General features: G+C 42.4%; 1 long non-coding RNA gene across 1 annotated transcript in view; it reads right to left on the bottom strand.

The window, feature by feature from the left end:
* The window catches only part of LOC139042676 (uncharacterized), a 29,376-nt gene extending 2,886 nt beyond the window's left edge, over positions 1 to 26,490 (bottom strand). The window contains exons 1-3 of the long non-coding RNA XR_011499679.1: positions 26,383 to 26,490; positions 9,616 to 9,718; positions 7,989 to 8,197 (exon numbers count right to left, since the gene is read on the bottom strand). This is a non-coding gene — a long non-coding RNA (uncharacterized lncRNA). The remainder of the gene's footprint in view (positions 1 to 7,988; positions 8,198 to 9,615; positions 9,719 to 26,382) is intronic.
* Between the last annotated feature and the right edge of the window lie 374 nt (positions 26,491 to 26,864).

Here is a 26,864-nt window from a genome sequence, read left to right as displayed (position 1 = left end):
AGGTTAAATATTTTTTCCTTGGACTCTGAATTGTTCTACCACCATTTATTGAAAAGACTAATTTTTTCCCTCCATCAAATTGTGCTTATCCCTTTGTCAATTTCAGTTGAGTAATATTTGTGCGGGTCTATTACTGGGCTTGCCATTCTGTTGCACTGAACTCTGTGTCTATTCTTTGTCAATACCACACTGTCCTGGTTACTGTAGCTTTCTAGTAAGTCTTGAAATCAGATAATATAAGTCCTGCAATTTTGTTCTTCTTTTTCAGAATTGTGTTGTCTATTCTAGAGCCTTTGGTTTCCAATATAAACTTTAGAGTCAGTATGTCAATATCTACAAAGAGCTTGCTGCAATTTTGATTGCTATCCTGTTGTTTCTATAGATAAGTCTGGGAAAAATTGAAATCTTAACAATTATGAGTCTTCTGGCCCAGGTATATAAAATCTCTCTCCTTTAGTTATATCTTTTATTTCTTTCATCACTTTTTGTGGTTTTCCACAAAGACATCCTGTGCATATTTGCTATATTTTTACCTAAGTACTTCATATGTAGGGTTGCTATTGTAAAAGGTGATTTTTTAAAAATATCAAATTTAATTGCTTACTAGCCAGCCTTGGTGGTCTAGTGGTTAAGATTCAGTGCTCTCACCACTGCAGCCTGCGTTCATTTCCCAATCAGGGAAGCATACCACCCATCTCTCAGTTGTCATACTTGGGTGGCTGCATGTTGCTGTGATACTGAAAGCTAAGCCACCAGTATTTCAAATACCGGCAGCATCACCCATGGTGGACAGGTTTCACCAGAGCTTCCAGACTAAGACAGACTAGGAAGAAGGACCTAGGCACCCACTTTCGAAAAAATTGGCAGTGAAAACCATATGAATAGCAGAGGAGCATTGTCTGTATAGCACAGAAAGTGAGAGGATGGCGCAGAAATATGGGGCAGAGTTCCACTGTGCTGTACACAAGGTCACTAGGAGTCAGAAAGGACTCAACAACACTAACAACAACAAATTGTTCACTGCTCATATATAGGTAAGCAATTGCCTTGTGTATATTGACCTTGTATCTTGTGGCCTGGCTAAACCCCCTTATTAATTCAACAGTTTTTTTTAGATTTTTTTTGGAATATTCTACATAGATAATCATGTCTTATGCAAATAAAAATCCTTTTATTACAACACTTCCAATCTCTACACTTTTAATTTCTTTTTCTTTTCTTATTAAACAAGCTAGGATTCCATTATGTGTTGAAAAGGAGTGATAACAGCAGGCCTGTCTTAGGGGGAAAGCATCCAGTCTCTCAACCTTAACTATTGTGTTATCTGTAGGTTTTTCATAGATCTTTATCAGGCTGAGGAAGTTCTCCTCTATTCCTGGTTTACTGAGAGTTTTTAACATGAACAGTGTTGAATTATATCACATACTTTCTGCACCAATTGATATAATCATATGATTTCTCTTCTTTAATATGTTGATATGGAAACTACATTGATTGATTTTCAAATGTTGAACTGGTCTTGCATGCCTGAAAGAAATCTCATTTGGTTTTGCTATGTAATTCTTTTTATACACTGTCGGATTCATTTTACTAATATTTTGTTGAGGAGTTTTATGTCAATGTTTATGAGAGATATTGGTCTGTAGATTTCCTTTTTTGCAACATCTTTGTCTCTCTTGCTATTAGCGTAATGCTGACTTCAAACAATGAGTTAGGAAGTGTTCCTCCATTTCTATTTTCTGGAAGAAATGCTGCCAAATTGGTATCATTTCTTCCTTAAATGTTTGTTTAGAATCACCTGGGAAAATGTCTGGGCCCAAGTCATAAGTATATAACTATTCAGGTTATCTATTTGTCTGTGTGGGTTTTGGTAGGTAGTGTCTTTCAAGAAATGTGGCCATTCATCTAATGTATCAAATTTGCAGGCATCGAGTTGTTAATGGTATTCATTTATTATCCTTTTAGTGCCTGTGAGACCAGTAGTGATGTCCCTTTTTTCAATTCTAACCTTGATAAGATGTGTCCTTTCTCTGTTTTTCTTGGTTATAAAGAGGTTTGCCTCTTTTGTTGATCTTTTCAAAGAACTGGCTTTTCTTGTCATTGCTTTTTGCTATGGTTTTCTTGCTTTCAATTTCACTGGCTTCTGCTCAATTTTTATCACTAATTTTCTTCTATTTACTTTAGGCTTAAATTGGTCTCCTTTCTACTTTCCTAAGGTGAAGGCTCAAGTTACTGATATTCTCCTTCTCCAATACATAAATTCATGCTATAAATTTCACTGCCCTCTAAGCAAAGCTGTTGCTGTATCACAAAAATTTTGGTTTTTTTCATTGTAACTTAATTCAAAATGTTTTTAAGTTTATCTGAAGCCTTCTGCTTTCATCAATGTGTTGATTAGCAGTGTTTTGTTTAATTTTCAAACATATGTGGATTTTCCATTTATTTTTCTGTTTTTAAATTTCTAGTTTAATGCCATTGTGGTGAGAGAACATACTTTATATAACTCTTATTCCTTTGCATTTGTAAAGGTGTGTTTTTTGTCCCAAGATATGGTCCATCTTTGTGATGTTTCCTGTGAGCTTGAGAGGGTGTGGATTCTGCTGGTATTGGAGTATTCTATAAAAGTCATGTAGATTGAGTTGACGGATAATGCTGTTCAGGTGATCGCTGTCTTTTCTGATTGCCTGCTTGACTTTCTAATTACTGACAGGGGTGTTGAAATCTGCCACTATAATCGAGCACTTATGTATTTCTCCTTGAACTTCTATCAGGTTTTGCAAAACATAGTTTGACACTGAGTGGTTAGGGGCTTACATATTTAAGATTTATAACCTCTTGGAGAATTGACCCCTTAATCATTATGTAATGCCCTTCTTTGTCCCTGACAGTTTTCCTTATTCTGATGTATGCTTTCTCTATAATTAATATAGCTACTGCATCTTTTGGTGAGTGTTAGCATGGTGCACCTTTCTTCATCCTTTTACTTTTAAGCTATCTGAGTCTTTATGTTGAATGGGAGCTTGTACATAATATATGGTTGGGCCTTTCTGTTCTACACTCTGAAAATATCTTTAATGGGTATACTTAGACCATTCTTATTTAAAGTGATTTTTGATATAAATGGATTAATATTAACCATGATTTCAATTCTTTTATATTCACTTCATTTATTGTTTCTTTTTTCATGTCATGTCACATTTTTTTGCAGGTTTATTGAGAAATAATTGACATACATCACTGTATAAGTTTAAAGTAGACAGCATGATGGTTTGAATTACATATATTGTGAAGTGATTACCACAATAGGTTCAGCTAACATCTGTTTTCTCATATAGATACAATAAAAAGAAAAGAAAGGAAAAGATTTTCTCCTTGTGGTGAGAACTCACAGGATTTACTCTCTTAACAACATTCTTATATATCATACAGCAATGTTAGCTATGGGTCATCGTGGTGTACATTACATTCCTAGTACTTATTTATGTTATAACTGGAAGTTTGGACCTTTTGACCGGCTTCCTCCACTTACCACTCCCCCCACCCTCTGCCTCTGCTCAGGAAAAGTCTGATCTCTTTTTCTGAGTTTTTCTTGAGATTCGACATATAAGTGAGACATACAGTATTTGTCTTTCTCTGTCTGACTTACTTCACTTAGAATACTACCTTCAAGGTCCATCCATGTTGTCACAAATGGTAGAATTTGCTCATTTTTTTTTCGAGGAAGATTAGCCCTGAGCTAACATCTGCTACCAATCCTCCTCTTTTTGCTGAGGAAGATTGGCCCTGAGCTAACATCTGTGCCCATCTTCCTCTGCTTTATATATGGGACACCTGCCACAGCATGGCTTGATAAGCAGTGCATATGTCCACACCAGGGATCCAAACCGGTGAACCCTGGGCCGCTCAAGTGGAGCTTGCAAACTTAACTGCTACGCCACCAGGTTGGCCCCAGATTTGCTCATTTTGTTTATGGCTGAACCACAACTTCTCTATCCACTCATCCATTGATGGACACTTACGTTGTTTCCATGTCTTGGCTGTTGTAAATAATACCGCTATGAACATGGGGGTGCAGATGTCTTTTTGAGCTAGTGTTTTCGTTTCCTTTGGATATATTGTCTGAAGTGGAATTGCTGGGTCATATGGTAGTTCTATTTTTAATTTTTTGAGGATTCTCCATACTGTTTTCACTAGTGGCTGCACTAACTTACATTCACACCAACAGTGCAAAAGGATTCCCTTTTCCCATATCCTCCCCAGCATTTGTTTCTCTTATCTTTTTGATGATGGCGATGCTAACAGGCATAACGTGATACCTCATCGTGGCTTCGATTTGCATTTCCCTAATGACTAGTGGTGTTGAGCATCTTTCACGTACCTGTTGCCCTTTCATCTATCTTCTCTGGAGAAATGTGTATTCAGGTCCTTTGCCCATTTTTTAATCGGATTATTTGTTTTTTTGCTATTGAGTTGTATGAATTCTTTATATATTTTGGATACTAACCGCTTATCAGATATTCGCTTTGTAAATATCTTTTCCCATTCCGTAGGCTGTGTTTTCTCTTTATTGATGGTTTCTTTTGTTGTGCGGAAGCTTTTTAGTTTGATGTAGTCCCACTCGTTTATTTTTGATTTTGTTGCTTGTGCTGTAGGTGTCATATCCAAAAAGTCATTACCAAGACCCATGTCACAAAGCTTTAGTCTTATGTTTTCTTCTAGGAGTTTCGTGGTTTCAGGTCTTACCTTTAAGTCTTTAATCCATTTCGAGTTAATTTTTGTGAGTAAGTTATGGATCCAGTTTCATTCTTTCACATGTGAATATCCAAGTAGCCTAGCACCATTTATTGAAGAGACTGTCTTTTCTGCCTTGAGCATTCTTGGCTCCGTTGTCAAATATTCGTTGACCATGTGTACTTGGGTTTGTTTCTGGGCTCTTGATTCTGTTTCATGGGTCTGTGTGTCTGTTTTTATGCCAGTACTATACTGTTTTGATGACCATAGCTTTCTAGTATAGCCTATATATAATATACATAGGAAGTGTGATGCTTCCTGCTTTGTTCTTCTTTCTCAGGATTTCTTTGGCTATTTGGGGTCTTTTGTGGCTCCAGATAAATTTTAGGAGGGCTTTTCGTACTTCTGTTAAAAAAATGCCATTGGAATCTTGTTAGGAATTGCATTGAATCTATAGGTGGTTTTTGGTAGTATGGACATTTTCACAAAGTTAATTCTTCCAATCCATGAACACAAGGTACATTTTCATTTATTGTTTCTTCTTCAATTTTTTCATCAAGGTCTCGTAGTTTTCAGAGTAGAGGTCTTTTACCTCCTTAGTTAAATTTATGCCTAAGTATTTTTATGGTTTTCAATGCTATTGTAAATGGGATCGATTTATTATTTCTTTTTCAGAAAATTTGTTGCTAGTGTATAGAAATGCTTCTGATTTTCGTATGTTAATTTTGTATCCTGCAACTTTACTGAATTCGTTGATTAGGTCTAACAGTGTTTTGGTCGAGTTTAGGATTTTCTATATATAAAAACATGCCATCTGCAAATAGAGACACTTTTGTTTCTTCCTTTTGAATTCTCATACCCTTTATTTCTTTTCCTTGCCTAAATGCTCTATCCAGGACTTCCAGTGCTGTGTTGAATAGGAGTGGTGAGAGTGGGCACCCTTGATCATTCCTGATCTTAGAGGAAAAGCTTTCAACCTTTCTCCATTGAGGATGATGTCAGGCGTGGGCTTTGCTCCTTTGTGCCCCTCTTGTTCTGCCTTCTCTGGTTTTAATTAAGCTTTTCATATGGTTCCCTTATTCCCTCTCTTAGCATATTGCTTATACTTCTTTTTCTCGTTCTTTTACTTGTTCTTAGTGGTTTCCCTAGAGTTTACAATACACGCTTTTACTAATCAAGTCTACCTGCAAATAACACTGTATGGCTTCTTGTGTAGTGTGGGCACCTTGTAACAGAGTATGCCCAATTCCTCCCTCCCGTTGCTTGGGACGCTTCTGTCCATCATTTCACTTATCCATATGCTATAATCACCCAATATGTTGTTACTATTATCTTTTTAGAAAACAGTTATGTTTTAGATGATACAAGAATAAGACATGGAAGATGCTATTTACGTCCATTTAATACTTCACTGACCCCCTTCCTTTCTTTAGGTAGACCCAAGTTTCTGGCCTATATGATTTTCCTTCTGCCTGAAGAACGTCTCTTAGCATTTCTTGGAAGGCAGGTTTCCTGGCGATTAATTTGCTCAACTTTTATTTGTCTGGGAAACTATTTATTCCTTGTTCACTTTTGAATGATAATTATTTGGCAGTAGAATTCCAGGTAGGTGGACTTTCTTTTCAATCAACACTTTAAATATTTCACTCTGGTCTCTTCTTCTTTGCATGGGTTCTGATGAGAAGTTGGCTGTAGTCCTTGTCCATATTCCTCTATAGGTAAAAGTGTTTTCCTCCTCTAGCTTATTCTTTCAACATTTTTCTTAGTTTTTATTTTTATATAGTTTGAGTATAACATGTCTAGATGTGTGTGTGTGTGTGTGTGTGTGTGTGTGCATGCGTGTGTGTGGATTTAGTATATATACTGCTTGGTATTTGCTGAGATTCCTGAATCTGTGGATTGCTGTCTATCATTTCTTTTGGCAGTTCTTGACCCATATTGTTTCCAGTAGCCATCTTTCTCTGTTCTTTCTATCTTGTGTCCCTTTTTGGCACTTGGATTAATATGTCAACCTTTTCCAATTTCACAGGACAAGGATGTTCAGCTGCAATGTTTTTCTGTTTTTCTCCTCTTTGCACTTCCGTTTGGAAAGTTTACTGACCTGTGACCTATCTTCAAGCTTACCAATTCTTTCCTTGGTTGCGCTGAGTCTACTGATGTGCCCCTCACTTCTGTTACTGTGCTTTTATTTTGTAGTCTTTCCTTTTAATTCTTTCTTAGGATTTCCATCTCTCTGCTTAAATCACCCATCTGCTTTTGTGTGTTGTCTATTTCTCTGTTAGAACCCTTACCATATTAATCATAGTTATTTTAAATTTCCTGTTTGACAATTCCAACGTGAGTGTTATATGAGAGATTGGTTCTAATGCTTGCCTTTTCTCTCCATTCTCTCAATTTTGGGCCTGCTTCGTAATGTTTTTGTTGAAAGCCAGTAAATTTCTTTTGGGTAATTAGGACCTCATGTAACTAGGCATTTAGTGTGAATATTTATGTTAGTCTGGCTAGGGGCTAGGCTGTGTTTTATGTTTGCTGCAGTATAATTGCCAGAGGATTCCAGTGCTCTAGTGGCCTTATTTTGGTCCCCTCTCTTGAATTTGGGCTTTGCAAAGCACTCCTGCTGAGAGAGAATCTGTGTTTTTGAAGTGCTTTCAGTTACAATCCACTGATATTTCTCTAGAAGCCCACTGATGTGGTGGTAAGGTGTGGGGGAGGGAGAGAATTCCACAGCTTCATGACTAAATCCCGGTCTTTTAGAGGGACTGTGTCGCTGGGCTGCAAGCTTCACAAGTGTTTCTCCAGTGGCATTACCTTCTCCCCGTGACCTCTATCCTTTCCCTGGCTGCAGTATTCCCAAATTGTTTCCTGGAAGCCTTGGCCCCTACTCACTTTTCTGTTTCCCTTAGGAGAGACAGGAGGGCTAGAGCGGGCTGGGGCGGGAGCTATAGCCTTCCTCCACCTAGGATAAGGGTCTAGCAAAGTCTTTTCCCTGGAGAGTAGGCCTTTGTCATGGAAAAGACTCTGGGAGATATTTTGACACTGATTTCTCTCTCTCTCTCCCAGACGCAAGAACCAGGGCATCTTTCTCAGAGCTCCACCAGGAAAATCTGTTTCCTGGAGGGAAAGTCCATGAACTTGTGGATGCCCCCTGAGAGAGCAGTGGAGGGGTGGGGTGGGTAGGGGGAGCAGATTCTCACTCTCCTGCTAGTCCACATTCAGCTTCAAGAAATTCATCTTACTTACCATTTAAATGTTCTTACCAGGTTATGACTACAGAGGATTCTGATCCAGGGAGGCAGATCTCGGTTTTGACACTCCGGATTCCACTCTTGCTCCAGAGTTTACGTGGTGGTTTGCCCTGCCAGCTCAGTTCTGTGAGGAGTCCAAAACATGGGTGGATTCAGTTTTTCCAGCGTTTTCTTGTTTTAAGGATGGGATTGGTGATCTCTGCCCTCTCTATATGTTGGGGCTGAAACCAGAAGTTTTATTTGTGACCATTTTTGAAATATGCCACAATCAGTATAAGCCTATGATTTTCAAATATCATGGTAAGTACCAACAGAAGCAGGTAAACGTTCAAAGTAGTTGTCTCAGGGAGCCAGCAGGAGTGTGTGTGTGTGTGTGTGTGTGTGTGTGTGTGTGGTGGGAAGGGGTGAGCTTTGGGAGGGGGTGGATAGATTTAGAATTAAGTGATTTCTGTTTTCATTCAATGCTTGTATTTCAACTTAACCTTTAAAATTCTATACATATATGATTTGAGAAAATTAAACGATAGGTGGTATGTTTTATGTAGAAATAGTCTATAGAAATTTTACATAGGAGAATACACGGAAATTCTAAGCGTGATTTCAAGAAGACTAAATAAACACTTCCAATACATAAAATTGCTAAAGCAACTATTACCTCTCGCTTGTTGATGTCAGTTGTCACTATTTGTTAACTGATATGCATGTATTGCTCATGATCACAGTGGGTTTGCCCACTAATTGAGTGGGGTAATAGTGTGAGAATTGCTCTCTGCTAAATCTTGGGGAAACAGTGAAAGAGAGGGGGCTATATTCCCATTTCACGAATGAAGACACTAAGGCTGAAAGAGATTCAGTATCATGCTGAAAGTCATACACTAAGTAAGTGGTGGATCTGGGACAGTCTCCCAAGTCTCTCTGAGTCAGCATCCGTGTTCTTTCCTGTGTACTTCTCTGCCTGTTCTGGAAGGCACCTTTTTTGAGGAGTCACAGCTTCATCAGCAAACAGTGTTATTTTTTTAACTAGGTTTGGGAACCAAAATTACTGAGGGAAGTACAAGGAGAGATGAATACAATCATCCAATTCTTTTCAGAAATCACAAGTTCCTAAGCCTTCTTAAATGGATTTAGAAGCTAGAAACAAAGATAGAAATATTCCAAATTTATTTAATGAGGATAGCCTAAACCCTGGTTCCAAAACCTGTAAAAGCTAGTACATGCAGACAAGCCCACAAGCACACAGACATACACAAACGTGCATGCATACGCTCGCATGCGTGCACGCACACACAGAAATAGGGATCTGTCTCACTTAGGAGCATAGGTTCAATTTTTTTATCCATAAAGTTTGAGTGCATAAAGTTCAACAGTACATAGGAAATCTACTACATCCTGGCAGTTTTTCTAGTCATGAGAGACTGGTGTGATATTGAGAAATATTGTAGTATTTTAATAACCCATCCTATCATTAGGTCAAAGGAGGAAAACCACATCATAGGACATGTTGCGAAAAACACCTCAAGAAATTCAGCCCATCTCTGATAAACTCTCTGCAGTCTTCCTTAGTTCTTGTCTGCTTGATTTGCCTTCAGCTGAGAGAATTATGTTAATTATGTTAAAATCCCCATCCACAATCCCTTACCTGAAACTCTTGGGACCGGATGTTTCAGAATTCATACACCACACTTCACTAAGAGCCATAGCAGGGTCTGGAATAGCACCGTGAATCCAGTAAAACAATATTTCTGCAGGGAAACATAAACATTCATGCCAAGAAGGATAGATAAAGACTAAAAAGAGCCTCATGTCTGTTCAGGTCATGTTTTATGGGCAAATGAGTCAGAGAAACAACTTTAGTTTTTATAGCCTTTGAGGCTTTAGGCTTACAGTAAGGGATGTTCAGTCTGAAGTGTGTTTCTGTCAATTCTTCTCGCATTATATACATGTCTTCCCCCTCTATTTTTGTTAGATTTTCTTTAATTGAAGTATAGCACAGAAAGTGAAGAGTACACAAACCATAAGAGACAACAATTTGATGACTTTTCACAAAGTGAACACATACCTGTAACCACCACCAAGACCAAGATCTGGAATATTACTGGCACCTCAGAAACCCACGTTATGCCCCTATCTAGGTGTTACACGTGAAGGCTAACCACTATTATGACCTATGTCAGTATAAGGGGTTTTTGTTTTTGTTTTTGTCTTTTTGCCTGTTCTTAAACTTTATGTAAATAGAATTATCAATCATGTACGTTTTTATGCCTGGCTTCTTTTGCTCAGTGTTCTGCTATTGAGATCTGCCCATGTTGTTGCACGTAGGGGTATTTTCCTGTTTCGTGTCTGTGTAGTGTTCTATGATGCGAATATACCACGCTGTATTTATTCATTCAACTGTGGATAGACGTTCAGATGGTTTCCAGTTTGTGACTACCATCTGTAATGATGCTGTGAACGTTTTTATTCGTGTGTCTGGAGGACATGTTTGCATTTGTGTCGCATATCTGCTTGGATTGTGTGGTAGCCAGAATTCTGTGTTGATGCCCGATGACCCATGTCTTTTTTAAAATTTAGGTAACATTGTTTTATAACATTATATAAATTTCAGGTGTACATCATTCTATTTCAGCTTCTGGATAGACTGCAGCGTATTCACCGCCAAAAGTCTAGTGGCCATCCATCATCATACACACGTGCCCCTTTACCCCTTTCGCCCTCCCCCCACCTCCCTACCCCACTTGTAACCACCAATCTGTTCTCTGTATCTATGTGATATTTTTTCTTTGTAAACAAACAACCCGATTAAAAAATGGGCAGAGGATCTGAATTTTTCCAAAGGAGATATACAGATAGCTGATAGGCATGTGAGAAGATGTTCAACATCACTAATTATTAGGGAAATGCAAATCAAAACCACAATGAGATATTACCCCACGCCTGCCCGTCAGCTGGCTATTATTAAAAAGACAAGAAGTAACAAGTGTAGGAGAGGATGTGGAGAAAAGGGAACCCTCGTACACTGCTAGTGGGAATGTAAATTGGTGCAGGTATGGGGGACAACAGTATGGAGATGCTCGAAGAAAATAAAAGTAGAACTACCATATGATCCAGCTGTTCTAATTCTGGGTATTTAGCCAAAGAGCACAAAAGCAATAATTCAAAAAGAAATATGCACCTCAATGTTCACTGCAGCATTATTCACAATAGTCAAAACGTGGAAACAACTTAAGTGTCCATTAACAGATGAATGGATAAAGAACATGTAATATATATAGATAGATACACACACACACACAGACACACACACACATACAATGGAATACGACTTAGCCATAAAAAAGAAGAAATCTTGCCGCTTGTGACAACATAGATGGACCTTGAGGGCATTATGCTAAGCGAAATGAGTCAGATGGAGAAAGCCAACTACTGCATGATTTCACTCCTGTGTGGAAGATAAAACAACAACAACAACAACAAACAATACATAAATACAGAGAACAGATTGGTGGTTACCAGAGGGGAAGCGGGGTGCGGGGAGAGTGAAAGAGGTAAAGGGGCACATATGTACGGTGACCGATGGCAACTAGACTTTTGGTGGTGAACACGATGTACTCTATACAGAAGTCAAAATAGAATGATGTACACCTGAAATTTCAAACAAACAAACAAATATATGGATAAATACTGAATAATGTAATATTGTAATGGTGGTATGTAAATCACTTTTAACCCTAGTCTGAAAGTTTAAAGACAAAAACATAATGAATAACTGTACCAAAAAAATGTGCTAGTGGATACACAACATAAAAGGAAGCAAATTCTGACATCAATAACAGAGCGTGAGAAGGGAGCAAAAAGTGCAGTTTTTGTATGCAATTGAAGTTAAGCTGTCATCAGCTTAAAATAGACTGTTGTAACTATAAGAACTTTTATGTAAGTGTCTTGGTAACCACAAAGAAGAAGCCTATACTAGACATAAAACAGATAAAGAGAAAAGAATCAAAGTATATCACTGCAAAACTCATCAAATCACAAAGAAAGACAGCAAGAGAGGAAAAAGAGAAGTACAAAACAGACGGAGAACAACCAAATGGCACTAGTAAGTCCTTACTTATCAATAATTACTTATTGATAAAAAAAAGTAAATGGATTAAACTCCCGTGGGGCACAGATTAGAATGCTTTTATTCTTGTCAGCACTCTCCAGTTCCCTGGCAAATGTGACAGTCCCTGGAACGGTGTGGGCCATCAGGAAATGTTAGTTGAATGGATGGAAAGGAGGCAGACATGAAATGCTGAACCTTGAAGGACGTGTAGAAAGCAGCAAGACAGCTGGTATGAGAGAGCCTGGTGTACTCAGGAAAGTGCAAGTATTTCAGCGCTGTTTGTCTGTCTCCCCTGCGAAGCTGTGAACCTTTTGAGGACAAGGACATCAACGGCAAGATGCCTTGTATCTCAGAACTCATTCAACCAATTATTTTGAGGATCTGCTGTGTGCCAGGCATTATTCTACGTACCTAGGATGCATTGGTTAGCACAAAAGACAGAGTCTCTGCCTTCATGGGACTTATCTTAATATGGGAGACAGACAGTAATAAATGAACAAAGAAATGTCAGCCAGCAATATCCTATGGAGAAAAAATAGACCTGGGCAAGGGTGTAGAAAATTATAGGAATGCTATTTCAGATAGGGTGATTCATATCTCCAAGACCTAGCACAGTGCCTTGCGTACAGTAGGCACTCAGTGTATGCTGGGTGGGTGAATTAATAATAAAAGATAGATAAGGGGAAAGAAATAAAGCCTGGAAAAAGGAAGACTATCCCAAATCTTAAAAGAGAACACAAGGAAGAGGGTACATTTCACATACCAAGTGAGATTATGTTTCCAGAATTCTCCAGCATCACATCATCACAACCCTGTAGAGAGTCCTCTGGGAGGAGTCAAGCTGACTCCATTCCTCCTCTTTAAGAAAGAAAGAGAGACAGGGAGAATGAGAGAGAGAAGGAGAGAAAGAGAGAAAGAAAGGAAGAAAGGAAAAGAAAGAAAGGGAGGAAGGAAAGGAAGGGAGAGAGAGAGAGAGAAAGAGAGACAGAGAGAGAGAGAGAGAGAGAGAGAAAGAAAGAAAGAAGGAAAGAGAAAGGAAGGAAGGAAGAAAAAGAAAGAAAGAAAGAAAAAATTAAGAGATTGCTTCTGAGGATGTGATGTAGGGACAAAGCCAAGGGTGTGGCTGTACAAACCTTTGCTAAAAGCTCAGAAAGACCAAAAGTTCAGAGTATTCAGTCCCACAAAAGCCCTTTCAAGAGACTAAAAGTGTGCCTCACAGATTTTTCTTAACTACGCTGGAAGGCCTCTGGGAAGCTCAAGGTTGCTGTCCCTCAGTCATCCCAGCAGGACCCCCACGAAGAAGGGATTGCCTTGAACCAATGTATGGGTGGGGCTTTTGTGTGAAAGAGTGAATGCCAGTGAAATTCACACAAGCCCCACAGGGTTCCGGAGAAACTTCCGTCAGCAGGAACACGGCAAGCCTGGACTCAAAGGGAAAGAGAAGGTACAAAATGGAAGAGGCTGTTGGACCTCTAATATTCTACTGGCAGAGAGGAGGCAGATAAGGACTACTCAGCTGCAAACACCTGCGACCTTTCATGAAAAAGAAAGGGTGGCTCAGAGGGCGGAACCAAGGGCCTGGAGGGCAGAACCCAGAGCTACCAAGGATTATTCCAGGCTTTAAAACTTCATCAGAGAGTTCTGTCTGGTGTTTTCCCCGCTGGATTTCCAAAGTGCTCTGGGACTCGAACTGCATTCTGCCTTCCATTTCGCTCCATATTAAACTAGAATGTTTATAGCTGTTATCCTCTGCCCATCCCACCACAGTGTGTTGGGGGAAGACAGCTTGTCACTTTAGTGTCACTGGTACCCGGTTGGAGAAAGATTGTGCCCCAGGAGTTGTACTACATGGATTATACCCAGGAACGTCATCCATACCTGATTTAGATGGTTGAGGTGATGCGATTTTGGACTTTGAGCTGATGCGATTCCGATGAGCTTTTGGAATTGAGCTGATGCCATAATACCATGAGACATTTGGAGACTGTGGAATGGGGTGAATGAGTTTTGTGTGTGGGACAGATTGGACCACCGGGGGCCACAGGGCAGACTAGTAGGCAGAATTCTAAGGTGACCACTAATGACCCTCGCCCTTGCATAATCCTCTCCCATTGAGTGTGAGAGGAGCCGGTGAATTTGATGCGACATCACTCTTGTGATTATGTTACATTAAAAGGGAAAGAGATTTTGCAGATGTATTAAGGTCCCATATCAGTGGACCTTCAAATAAGGAGGTTATCTTGGGTGGGCCAGGCCTAATAAGGTGAGCCCTTAAAACGGCCTAGAGACTCAAGTATGAGAGGATGTACGGCATGGCCCATGTGCTAAGGAACTATGGGTGGCCTCTAGGAGCTCAGAGTGGAACTGAATTCTGCCAATAACTTCAGTGAGCTTGGAAGTGGATTATTCCTCAGAGACTCCACAAAGAAACACAGCCTGGCCAAACACATGATTTCACCTGGTGATACACTGAGCAGAGAACAAAGTCATGCCACTGTGAAAATTAGTAAAGGGAAACCTCATTTAAAGTGGAGTCAGGAAGCCAAAAGTAGGAGCTCCCACACCGTACCACTTGAGGTCAATTAGAGGAAAGATGGTCAGTTACAGACCCCAACACAAAGAAGTTGTCAACAGGAAAGAATCATTAATTACAGGAAGAAATGTACATTGCATCCCAAACAGAAAACGACTACCCCAGAAACTCAGCCTGTGAGAAACCATCACCACCCTGAACTCTTGCTTTTCTCCAGTGGACTTTCGTTTAAAATAACCGCTCCCAAATTCCTCCTTTTTCTGTATGAAATAACATTCCTCTGCCTTGTGTGTTGGATTTGCCTATGGTCCACTGTAGCACGCACATCCAAAATTGCAATTCTTTGGCTATTCCTGAATAAATTCGTTTTGCTGGTAAAATGACTGGCTGTTTCATTTTTAAGGTTGATATAAATGGTGTCATAAGGTGGGATCCAAAGGAGGTGACCCCTCGAGAGACGATGCATCCTGGAGCCAAGCAAGGTACTCACACCGAGGCCCTTGAATTCATTGTTTCCAGGAGTCGCTGCCTGCTTTCAGGTTGGTGAGTCTCCACTTGGATTTCGAGCTCCACGCCCCTGGTGTTCTGAGCCTCTGACTTTATTTGGGATCCGGAGAGGCTTTGTCCTCTCGAGGGAGGGACTTTGTCCTTCCGGTTCGAGGCTCTGTCCTTGGGCTCAAGGCATCATCCTTGGTGAGTATTCAATTGTTTTCTGAAGGCAGCACAGCTCCTTTTGGGGCTCGGGCTTGCTGAAAATCCAGGTGTTTTTCTTTGGTTTCCAGATTCCTTTTGGAATCAGGGATGAGAATCCGGCAACTTTCTTTTGTTTTTAGATGCTTTTGGGGATGAGGGCTAGGACCTTAGCAACTTCCTCGGGTTTTCAGAGGAAATTTCAGAAATGGGACCCCGATCACCTAAATGTTCGGAGGGAAACCCTCCTTCAGGGACCCCAGCTGAGTTTATACTTGAGAACTTTGGGCCCCCCGCATGCATGTTTCTAACTAAATGGGCCAAACTGACCAAGAGTAGTTTGGAATTACAGTGGCCATTATGGGGAACTTTAGATCTCCCTAAACTCATTTTTCTTAAAAAACAAATTGGAAGACCGCAGCTCTAAAATTAAGCAGAACAAGTGATACGTTGATTTTAATTGGTACCTGGAGGCTTCCAACTGTGCACAGAGCTCTAAAATTGTCTCACTGCAAGATACTGTATGTAAACTAGCCAAAACAGCTGAAAAACTGAGGGAGAATAAAACGGCTTCTGAGGCCTCTCCTTCCCTTCCCCTGTTTTCTTTGTCTTATGCTCAGGCCCTACCTCCAATGCCATCTGCCTCCTTTGCTTCTGCACCACCTCTGGTGCTGAAACTCCGGCCATGCGAGCGAGTAACCTTAACTTCGTCCGTCTGCCGTCTGCCAGAAACACAATTTGCACCCAACTGTGCCTTTGAACTTTGTACCTGAGACATGGCTGAAATGTTTAAAACGAAAGCTATAAGGTCTCTGTGTCTGTCTACATGTCATGTATGTCTAGGCACATATGTGATTTTTTTTTAACCTCTGGGTGGTATTGCTAAGATCGATTTGTAAAAGAGCCCTGTTGAATTGGCTTGAAATTAAGCGCTTATAAAGTAAGTATGCATAACCTCAGAAATATAACAGAAACTTACCCAAATGTTTTCCAGTTTACACGATTGAGGATTAATCTTTAGTAAATAAAAGCTAGCTTAAGGTTCTTGGTTTAATTGAAACAGGCATGTCCTTTAGAGTTATCAGTGCTGAATATAACGTAGACATACAACTTTCATTCTACCTGGGTTTATTAAGCTCATTTTATCTCTGTTACAAAATCTGTCAGCAAGAAAGTAACTGAAGAGGATGGTTGGCTATTTAATGTCAAATCAGAGCATGATTGTTAAAAGCAAGTAATTTAAATGAAAGTAAATAAGATCAAAGTTTATACTAAGTTAAACTAAATAAGGGATGGTCATTGGATATCTAAATCATCTCAAAATAAGATGAATGTCAATCACTTAACATAGGTTAATCTACTCTTGGCTGCTTATTGCACAGAAGCTAAAGATATTTGAATCTATTAGTGAACACGTTTTATACTATGCTGAGAAATTTTCTATGAAAAATGACGTTTCTAGAAATTTGTAAAAGATATTTATAAGTTCACAAAGCTGAAAAATGCTAAAATAGTTCAAAATTGCTTACTTCTTTGTTTTTCACTAAGAATTAAGGATCCTAAGGGTGAAGAATTATAATCAATACACTTACTAATAAGGGAAACATCTCCGTATGTAAAGAAAGTAAGATGTGTGTTTTGATAAAAGAGGGTATAAGGAATGGAAATGCATTTTGTTGAGGGAAAAGAAAGCAATTTTGCCCTAAAGAGAGGCTGGTTGTTTTGGAAAGGGGAAGAGGGAAACACAGGACAAAATCTGCATGTGAAAAGAAAGTGTGGAAGGTTTGTGGAAAGGAATCTGGGGAAGGGAATTTTAAGGTGTGGTCAAGCTGGCGAAGATTAAAGTGAATGTATTCAAATGAGTTTTAGTACCAAAATAAGCTGATGCAAAATTAAAATTTGGCTTTCTTTTCTGTTGAAAGGACAAGGTTTTCCTGGGCTATTGGTCTGTTTTTGATAATGGATTGCGAAAGCTTCTTTATTTTTAAGTAATATGCCTAGAAAACAGAGATTTTGTGTTTTATCAAGAAGGTTCCTGTGTTGTTCCTATCAGGTCTTTAATTACTTAGGAAAACTGAGTCTTCTTAGTATTAAAGGAGTTAAGTTTTGCTTACAACCATGGAACCTTTTTGTATTTGCCTTTGAAACCTCTTATTTTTACTTTGATCGAATCGAGGCTTAAGTATTATTTCATAATGATCAGGGATCCTATTTGGTCAAGTATCCAAACCTTTGGATATTTTTGAAAAGCTTCCCCAAATATTCAAATTCTAAGTGAAGTCTTTTTGACCTGGATGTAACTTTGGAATTTTTCAGAGGGCACCTAGGACACCTCAAAAGATTCTTTCCTTCTCCTTATAAAAGGAGAGACATTATACTAATTAGGCTTACTTGGTATGTCAAATTACATGAGAAGTGTGTTCGAATAAGCAATAATAAACTTTTTTAGGTTATATTGTATGGGGGAATGTTACGAAAAAGTGTTCTAGAACTTGTATAAAATACATAAAAATCTGATATGTCCTAATCTAATGTTGTTACCTATAATTGTAGTTGGTATCGAAAACGTATGCCACAAAAGTACCCAAATTTACTTGTCAGTTGCATTTACCCATTGCCTATTGTCTTAAGCCTTTTGTTAGTAACAGACACTTATTATTTACTCTGATGCTTTTACAAATACGTTTCATTTTCAAAGAGATTCATGGAAAAAGACTTTGGTAGTACTCTGGAATACAGGTTTTAATAACTTTAAGATCATAACACTGAACTGGGTGGAAATTTCTGGAACTTGGCTGGAGGACTGATTGCTCTGATGTTTTGTTTCCCAAATGTAAGAGACCCCCTTTTCTCCTCTCCTTCAAGCTATCTACAACTTAACAGCAATTTGCTAAAGTGTATCTCTGCAAAAGGGGTTGAAACATTTCTCTTTTTCTCTCTACCTGATCCTCCCAGAATTTGGAAACTATTAAGTATTCTTTTCATGACACTGTATGTATTTGCATGGGTTCCCTGAAGGTCTGTTCTTCTTGTAACAGGGCATAATTGGAAATACCGGCTACATTAGCAAGGCTTTGACTAGAAGGTCATATTCAAATAAGATGTACATAGATTCAGAAATGACTAGACACCTTTAAGGAACTGCTTGCAAAAATTGGCCTGGTACCTTGCTTATAAGGTTTCGGTAAAGCAACCTTAAAAAAAAAAAAAAAAAAAGAGCTTATACGGTCAATCACTATTTTTGCTGTATTTGTCATAAATAATAAATGATTTATTATGAAAATAATGATTTTCTGACGCTTACAACCTTGGACAACTGTAGACTTTGAATAAGAGATGCCTGAGAGTTCTCCCTCCTAACCTTCCTTGTTACTCAAACGTGGCCTAAATGGTTTCCAACCACTATGCGCTTTCCCTCCAACGGGGGGCATGACAACCAGAAGGGGTCCTTCCTGGCACTGAGGCACAAAACCACTATGCACAGAGAACCTGACTCTTGATCAGCGATGCTTTCGGAGAAAGATCTTGATCAAAAGGGAAAATATGAAAACTAATAGAGGGAAACCTCATTCAAAATGGAGTCAGGGAGCCAGAAGGCGGAGCTCCCTTGCAGTACCAATGGAGGTCAATTACGGGAAAGACAGTCAATTACAGATCCCAACACAAAGAAGTCGTCAATAGGGGAAAATCATTAATTACAGGAAGAAGTGTACATTGCATCCCAAACAGAAACCGACTACCCCAGAAACTCAGCCCATGAGAAACCATCACCACCATGAACTCTTGCTTTTCTCCAATGGACTTTTGTTCAAAACAACCCCTCCCAATTTTCTTCTTTTCCTCTACAAATTAACATTCCTCTCCCTTGGTTGTTGCATTTGCCTATGGTCTGCCATAGCGTGCACGTCCTGAATTGCAATTCCCTGGCTATTCCCAAATAAACTCGTTTTGCTGGTAAAATAACTGGCTGCTTTACTTTTAAGATTGACACCATACATGGACTTCTGACCTCCAGAACTGTGAGCTAGTGAATAGACGTTGTTTTTAAGTGGCTAAGTTTATGGCAGTTTGTTATGCGGGAACAGACAATTAATATAGATAGAATTGCTGGGTTATAGAGAATGCACATGTTCAGCTTTAAGAGCTAGTACCAAACAGTTTTCCAAAGGGGTGGTACCAATTTACACTCCCACCAGCATTAGGGGGTTCCTCCGTATCCTCACTAACCCTTGCCACTGTTAGTCGTCTTGGCTATTCTGCTGGACGTCTCATGATATCTCACTGGGATTTTAACGTGCGTGTCCCTGGTGACTGAGGTTGAACAGCTTTTTATTTGTCTGTTGGTCAGTTAGTTGGATGTCCTGTTTTGTGAAGGTCCTGTTCAAATATCTTGCCAATTTTTCATTGCATGGTCTTTTCTTCTTCTTGATTTTGGGAGGTATTACATTCTGTACATAAGGCATTTGTGGGATATACATGTTGCAAATATCTTTCTCCCGTTCTGAGGTTTATCTTTTTGCTCTCTAAGTGTGTCTGTTGGTGAACAGTTCTTATTTTGGCAAAGTCCAAATTATCCACGTTTTCCTGTATCGTTAGTGCTTTTTGTGTTCTGTTTCCAATATCCTCGTCTACTCCAAGGTCATAAAGATATGCTCATACGTTATTTTCTATAAGCTTTAACTTCTGGAATTGGTTTTAGTGTAGGCATAATTTTAGGGGTGAAAGTCCCTTTTTTCCCCCATATGGATGGCTATCCAGTTAGTCCGGCTCCACTTATTTAAAAGACTCTCCTTCCCCCGGAGCACTGCAGTGGCACAATTGATGTAAATGAGGTGAGCGCACTTGTGTGAGTCTGAGTACGGGCCTTCTCTTTGTTCTCTTTGTCTATTTGTCCATTCCTGTGCCCACCCCACACTATCTTAATTATTCTAGCGTCATAGTTGGTCTTGCTCTCTGGCTGTAAAAGTCCTGGAAAGTCTTGTTTTGGATGACTGTTCTTCGGCTCTTCTTGGATCTTTGTTATCCATACGTAATTCGGACACAGCTGCCCATTTCCATTTTCAAAATCTCTGCTGGGAATTGGATTGGGATTGCATTGAATCCATGGATCATTTTCACGAGAAGTCTCTCTTCAGTTCACTCTTGATATATCTCTGATTTACGTGGGTCTTCTTCAAGTTCCCCCAGAAACGTTATGTTATGTGCGGGCAGAGGTGTTGGGACTCCTTTGTTAGATTAGTTCCCAGGTGTTTGCTGTTTTCTGATGCCGTAATAAGTGGCATTTTAAAATTTTTCTCTTTGCAATTTTAATGCTAGTATATAGAAATCCAATTGAATTTTGTGATATTGACCATATGTCCAGCAATCATGCTGAATTCATTCATTAACTATAATATCAAATATATACATTCTTTTAGATTATTAATGTAAACAATCTGTTGTGTCTCTTGTATTTTTTGAAGAGCTGAGAAAATGTTCCACAAAGACTCCAGGCAGACACGTATCCATAGCTCATCAACTACAACTGGGGAATGCCCATTCCTAAGCCAGTCACTGGAAGGGTAATGAGATTACCATGACCTGGTTAGTCAACCACACTGCCCTGTATAATCAGGTACGTGGCGTTATGGGCTGCAGTCTTCCTTTATTTTAACCAAATATGTTAATAGTTGGAAATGAAACCTTTGATCAGAAAGGTGAAAATCAGTAGATAGATGATGATGGATTGATACTGGTGGAATCTCTCTCCACGTAAATGAGTTCAAATTGCAATTCTTAAGGTACTTCATTTCCTTTTTTTTAATTGAAGGATAGGTGACGTGCAAGGTACATCATTTCTTAAGCAAAGACTAAGATGTTTAATATTTGAAAATCATCTGTCGATTGCGGAGGAAGAATTAACTCTAAAAATGAGGTAATTCACTTCACACATACCCCTCTGGTGACTATAAAATACAAAATTCTCATAGAAAATCTAACACCTACACATATCAAATTTTTAACAGTAGTTATTGATCACTGACGGGATTGCCCATGATTTAAATTTTGTTTAAACTTTTCTGAACTATCTACATGCTCTACTGCAGGGTTTGCCAACCTGGACGCTACTGATCTTTTGGACCAGATCATTCTTTGTTATAAGACGCTGCCTTGTTCACTCAGGGAGTTTAAGCAGCATCCCTAGCTTTGATCCACTGGATGCCAGTAGCACTTCCCATTTACCCCAGTTGTGACAAACAAAAATGTCTCCAGACTTTGCCAAGTGTCCGCTGGAGGGCAAAATGCCCCTGGATGAGCACCATTGCTCTAGTGAATGAGATTTCAATATACATAGAATGCTAGGTATATAGAAAGATGGATAGATAGATAGATAGATGTACATACACATCAGTATATTATTTTTTATTGGCATAAAATAGCCATTTTCCAATAGCATCAAAAGTTCTTCAAAAACATCCTATAAAATCTGCTTAAGTTTATCCTATGGACATCCAGTATCCTGCTGGAAATTTAGGTGGTTTCAAATTTTTCAAAATAAATGACATTAAAATAATCATGTTTGATCATGTAACATTGTGGTCATATATATATATATATAGTATGTGTGCATATACATACATATATATATATAAAATATAATGTATTTCTTTAGAATCAATGCCTACAAGGCGAATTGTAGCGTCAAATGGATTTCGTGTTTATGACTTTTTATGTCTCACCAAATTTCCATCTGGCAAGGTGCTATGAATGTATAACCCCATCCAGCATCACACAAGAGAGCCTGGTTTCTTAAAACAGCTTAAATCATAACTGAACATTAAAAATTAGTTACTTTCCAAACTGCAAATAGCTGTATTTTCCTGAATATAAGAATACCCTATGTTCACTGAAAACATATAAACCACGAGGCAAACAAAACTTACTCTTCCAGAATTTATTTTCCCCATGAGAATCAGTGATTCCCACTGTGTCCCCAATCTGCAAGTCTTCCCAATTCCAGCAAGTGGCACCACCATCCACCCAGATACTATGTCCAAAATCAGAGTCATCACTGATTGCTGTCCTACCCTCACGACCTCACAGCCATTCAAGTTTTGCCAGCTGAGGCCTCAGACAACGACATCCTAGAGCAGAGACAAGCCATCCCCGCTCTGCCCTGAGCTCCAGCTCTACAGGATGCCTGAGCAGGATCAAATGGTCATTGTCCCAAGACACTCGGTTACAGAGTGGTAGATGACTGGAATGCATTCTATCCATTTATTCTTTAAGTATATCCTCTACTTCATCAGTATCTGTTTTCCATATTCCACTCCAGTTCATTTTTATTGTCTACTTCATCCTTCATAACCTTGTATTCTAGATATTTTTTGTGTATTCCATATTTCATTCGAAATTTCATTCCGTTTGTTTCTACTCCATTCCAGTACTTTTAAATCTGTAGTGCAAATTTCATAGCATTGACTTCAGGACACTGCACATTCTGTTCCATTCTATGATTCCTTCCCATTTAATTCTGATTTCCTCCTATTTTCTTTAATATTTTATTTCACTGTATATTCCATTCCTTTTCTCATGTAACATTACATATACATTTTTTGTTCCACGTGCCATTAGATATTTATTTCCAGTCCCCCTTCCACCCTGTTTTCCCATTCTATTCTATTCAATTTCCATCCCATTCAATCTTCCATTCCATATCCTGTTCAAGTCCGTATTCCACTCCCCATTTCATTGCACTTTCCACTTTAATCAGTCTCCATTGCATTCCACTTCAAATCCACTTTCCATTCCATCTTATTTAACACTCCAAATACCGTTCCAGTCTTTTTTGCATTGTGTTTCACTCCAGTTTCTCCTTCGGTCCCGGAAACATTCCATTCCATCCGGCCAAAACGGTTAGAACAGTAACTTTCAGGAGAACATCTTGCTAATATTTCAGTCAAAGAATTACAAATGTGCATGGCCTATACCAAGAATTTCCCCTTCTGGGAATTTATCCAAAACAAGGTCACATTTGAGGGTGTCAACAATTTTTAGCCAAAAGGCTATGTGTCACATTGATGTGTCAGAGAGAGTGCAAAGTCGGAAACAACATATATGTTGATCAATATAGCAGTGTTTGAAAGTGTAAGCTTCCTCCATAAAAGGAATGTTTTGTAGTTACACAATGATCTTGTGGAAATTCACTTGTTGACACGGAAAGAATGTTTCCTGGACCCAAAAAGGAGATAACAAAACAGTAGGTATGCATAAATAATTTCATTCTTACATAACAAAAGAACTCTGCATTATTTATGAACGGCCTTTCTACCAAAAAATTATTAAACATTTCCAGTACTCGCCTGTGAGAATGTGGGAACTTAGGTTCTAGCTTTCCTGCTTTTACTTTTCTGTTTTGGGCACTAAACATGCAGTAATAACGACGTTTGTGACAGTGACTAAAAATCAGTGCGCACATATTGAACTTCACGCCTGTGCATCACAACATATTTATAGTCACATCAAAGGCAGAACGGGAACCAAGAATGGAGACTAGGTCAAACGAATTAATGCACATTCATCAGTGGACGACTACGCAGCTCATACAAATGAGGACGCATATTTAAGGACAGTATCACCCTTATTCCCAGGCTACCCCAGTGTGTATTCAGGGGGCAAGGCAGGGAGACGCATCTTACTGGAAAATTCTAAATCCCCCTCTGGCGCGTGGCAGGAAACGCCCATCCCTTTTCTCACCTTCCGGCCGCCCTCCGACCCTACGGCCGACCAGACCCCGGTGCAGCGTCACCCAGATGCCCTGAGGAGTTCCGGGGCCGTCCCCTCTGGGATCCCACACGGGCCCAGTGTCCTGACCAGATTCCAGGAGGGACAGCCGGCTCGGGGATAGCTCCTGTTGGCCAGCACGGTATTTCTTTCAAGCCATCGCTTGAGGTTGAGCCACCAGAGCGGTGCTGACAAGCTAAGCTGATTTGAGGTGACACAAACGGTTTATATACACAGCCTTCCTGCCCCGGCCCGTCCCTCGAAACACACCCACCCCCACAGCCCCACACCCCCACACTCGTAGGGGTCCGGGGAAGGACGGGCCATTCAGACCATTGACCTGGCCAGGCCGACGGCTGGCGGGCGGAGCACACCCTCCTGCTTGGCGCCAGAGGGAGCTGGGTTGGCGCGCTCTGGGATGACGAGAGTCACGTGGTACCCAGCTCACCAATCAGAGGCGAGGACTCGACCGGGCCCGCCCCGCCCCTCCAGCTCCGGGCTCCACCCAGGCAGCGTCCGCGGGCCGAGCTCTGCCGTCTCTGAGGGAAAACTGGGCGTGATGGCCACCCAGTCGTGCTGGGAGAAGGAGCAGAAGCAACAGCAGGGTGAGGAGAACCAGGTCGCCCCTGCCCCTGGCGGCGCCCGCGGGACTGGCAGTCCCCGTGCGTCGGTCCCCACAGTCTGCAGCGACGGGTCTCTGCCGGACGGCGGCGCCCCACGCGGCGGCACAGCAGGTTCCTCCTCCTCCTGCGCCACGGCCGCCGGCGCCATTTCGGTCACTGCTGACGCCCCGTGGCTGCCCTCCATGGACTGTGCGCAGGAGAGGGGGCCTTCTGCCCTCCAGGCCGGCCGTGGTCCCCACGCAGAGCCGAGCCGCGTGGTGCCCGAGACGGGCCGAGGTATCCAGGCCGCGCACGCGGGCAGCGCGGCCGCCATGGGGCGGGCCACGAGGGGCGCTGGCCAGGCCCGCGGGCGTCCGACCCACACCGCGAGCCCAAGGGACGGCCGTGGGAGGAGGCAGCCCAGCCGCCACCGCGACGAGGCTGCCCGGGCTCCGAAGCCTCCAGAGCGCTGTCTCTTTCCTGGGGCTCCCGGGCCTCAGTGGTCCGAGCCCTTGCCGCCATCTCCTCCCAAGTCGCAGCCCAGCAGCAGCCGCCCTTCTCGGGCTTCTCCGCCGAGTCACGCACCGCCGCCTGGCCCTGCCCTTCCAAGCCAGGCCAAAGCAACCGGCCCCGCTCTGCGCAGCCGCCGCACCCCACCCGGCCCTGCTGTGCGCAGCCCTGTATCTGAGCCACGCGATGCTGTCCTCCGCCGTCGCCGTGCACCCTCGCCCGGCCCTGCTGTCCGCCGTCGCCGTGCACCCTCGCCCGGCCCTGCTGTCCGCCGTCGCCCTGCACCCGCGCCAGGCCCTGCAGTCCGCCGCCGCCGTGCACCCTCGCCCGGCCCTGCTGTCCGCCGTCGCCGTGCACCCGCGCCAGGCCCTGCAGTCCGCCGTCGCCCTGCACCCGCGCCAGGCCCTGCTGTCCGCCGCCGCCGTGCACCCTCGCCCGGCCCTGCTGTCCGCCGTCGCCCTGCACCCGCGCCACGCCCTGCTGTCCGCCGTCGCCCTGCACCCGCGCCAGGCCCTGCTGTCCGCCGTCGCCCTGCACCATCGTCAGGCCCTGCTGTCCGCCGTCGCCGTGCACCCGCGCCCGGCCCTGCAGTCCGCCGTCGCCGTGCACCCGCGCCAGGCCCTGCTGTCCGCCGCCGCCCTGCACCCGCGCCAGGCCCTGCTGTCCGCCGCCGCCCTGCACCCGCGCCAGGCCCTGCTGTCCGCCGCCGCCCTGCACCCGCGCCAGGCCCTGCTGTCCGCCGTCGCCGTGCACCCGCGCCAGGCCCTGCTGTCCGCCGCCGCCGTGCACCCGCGCCAGGCCCTGCTGTCCGCCGCCCTGCTCCTGGGCCAGGCCCTCCTCTTCGCAGCCGCACATCCGGGTCAGGCCCTGCCCTCCAAAGCCGCGCATCCGGGCCAGGCCCTGCCCTCCAAAGCCGCACCGGCCCGCTAGGCCCTGCCCTCCGCAGCAGCAGCACGACTCCAGGCCTTGTCCCTGGGAGCCGCGCCACCCAGAGAAGATCAGCCGCTTGCAGCCGCCCCTCTCTGCCTGGGCCTGCTGGCCAGGGTCCTCCTTCTTCCCCTGGGTTCGCCCTTCGAAGGCCTGCCCTGCACAGCAGCTCAAGCTTTCCTGATGCTGAGGTCCCAAGCCTTGCTCCCCAGCCCCGTTGGCGTGCAGTCCGTATGCGCGCCTCCTCACCCTCACCTCCTGGTAGGTTCTTTCCTTTACCTGCGCAGTGTGGTGAGAGCTTCTCCTCCTCCTCCTCCTTCTCTTCTTCCTCCTCCCTCTCCTCCCCGACTGGGTCTCCTGACCAGAGCCCCTCCTCCTCCCTCACTAATTTTTCTGGCCAGAGCGCCTTGTCCTCCTCCTCTAAGGTTTCTGGCCTGGGCTCCATCTCCACCGCTAGCCTTGCTGCCGTTAGGCGCTCCTTGCTGCCGCAGTTTGAGGCGCTGAGCCCTCTCTCTCCATGAGAGCGGGCTGAAACAGGGAACACGCCTCGCCCCCCTACACCTCCTGTGCTGTGACCCTCCGTGAGCATCCGCCTAAGACCCACAAAAGGCATCACCATCCACCCACTGCCCTGAATGGGCTGCCCGCTCCGCAGTTACCTGTGAGGTTTCCAAGAGTTCTGTGAGCCAGCAACCAAAGTTAGGAGTTTTGAAGCCGCCTCTCCCCAAGACTGGACTACCCAGCACTAACCTGCTCTTGGC

This window comes from Equus asinus, chromosome X (genome assembly GCF_041296235.1).
Source record: "Equus asinus isolate D_3611 breed Donkey chromosome X, EquAss-T2T_v2, whole genome shotgun sequence".
NCBI lineage: Eukaryota > Metazoa > Chordata > Mammalia > Perissodactyla > Equidae > Equus > Equus asinus.
Note: the sequence above shows the minus strand (reverse complement) of the source record. Positions and strands in the feature narration are given on the sequence as shown.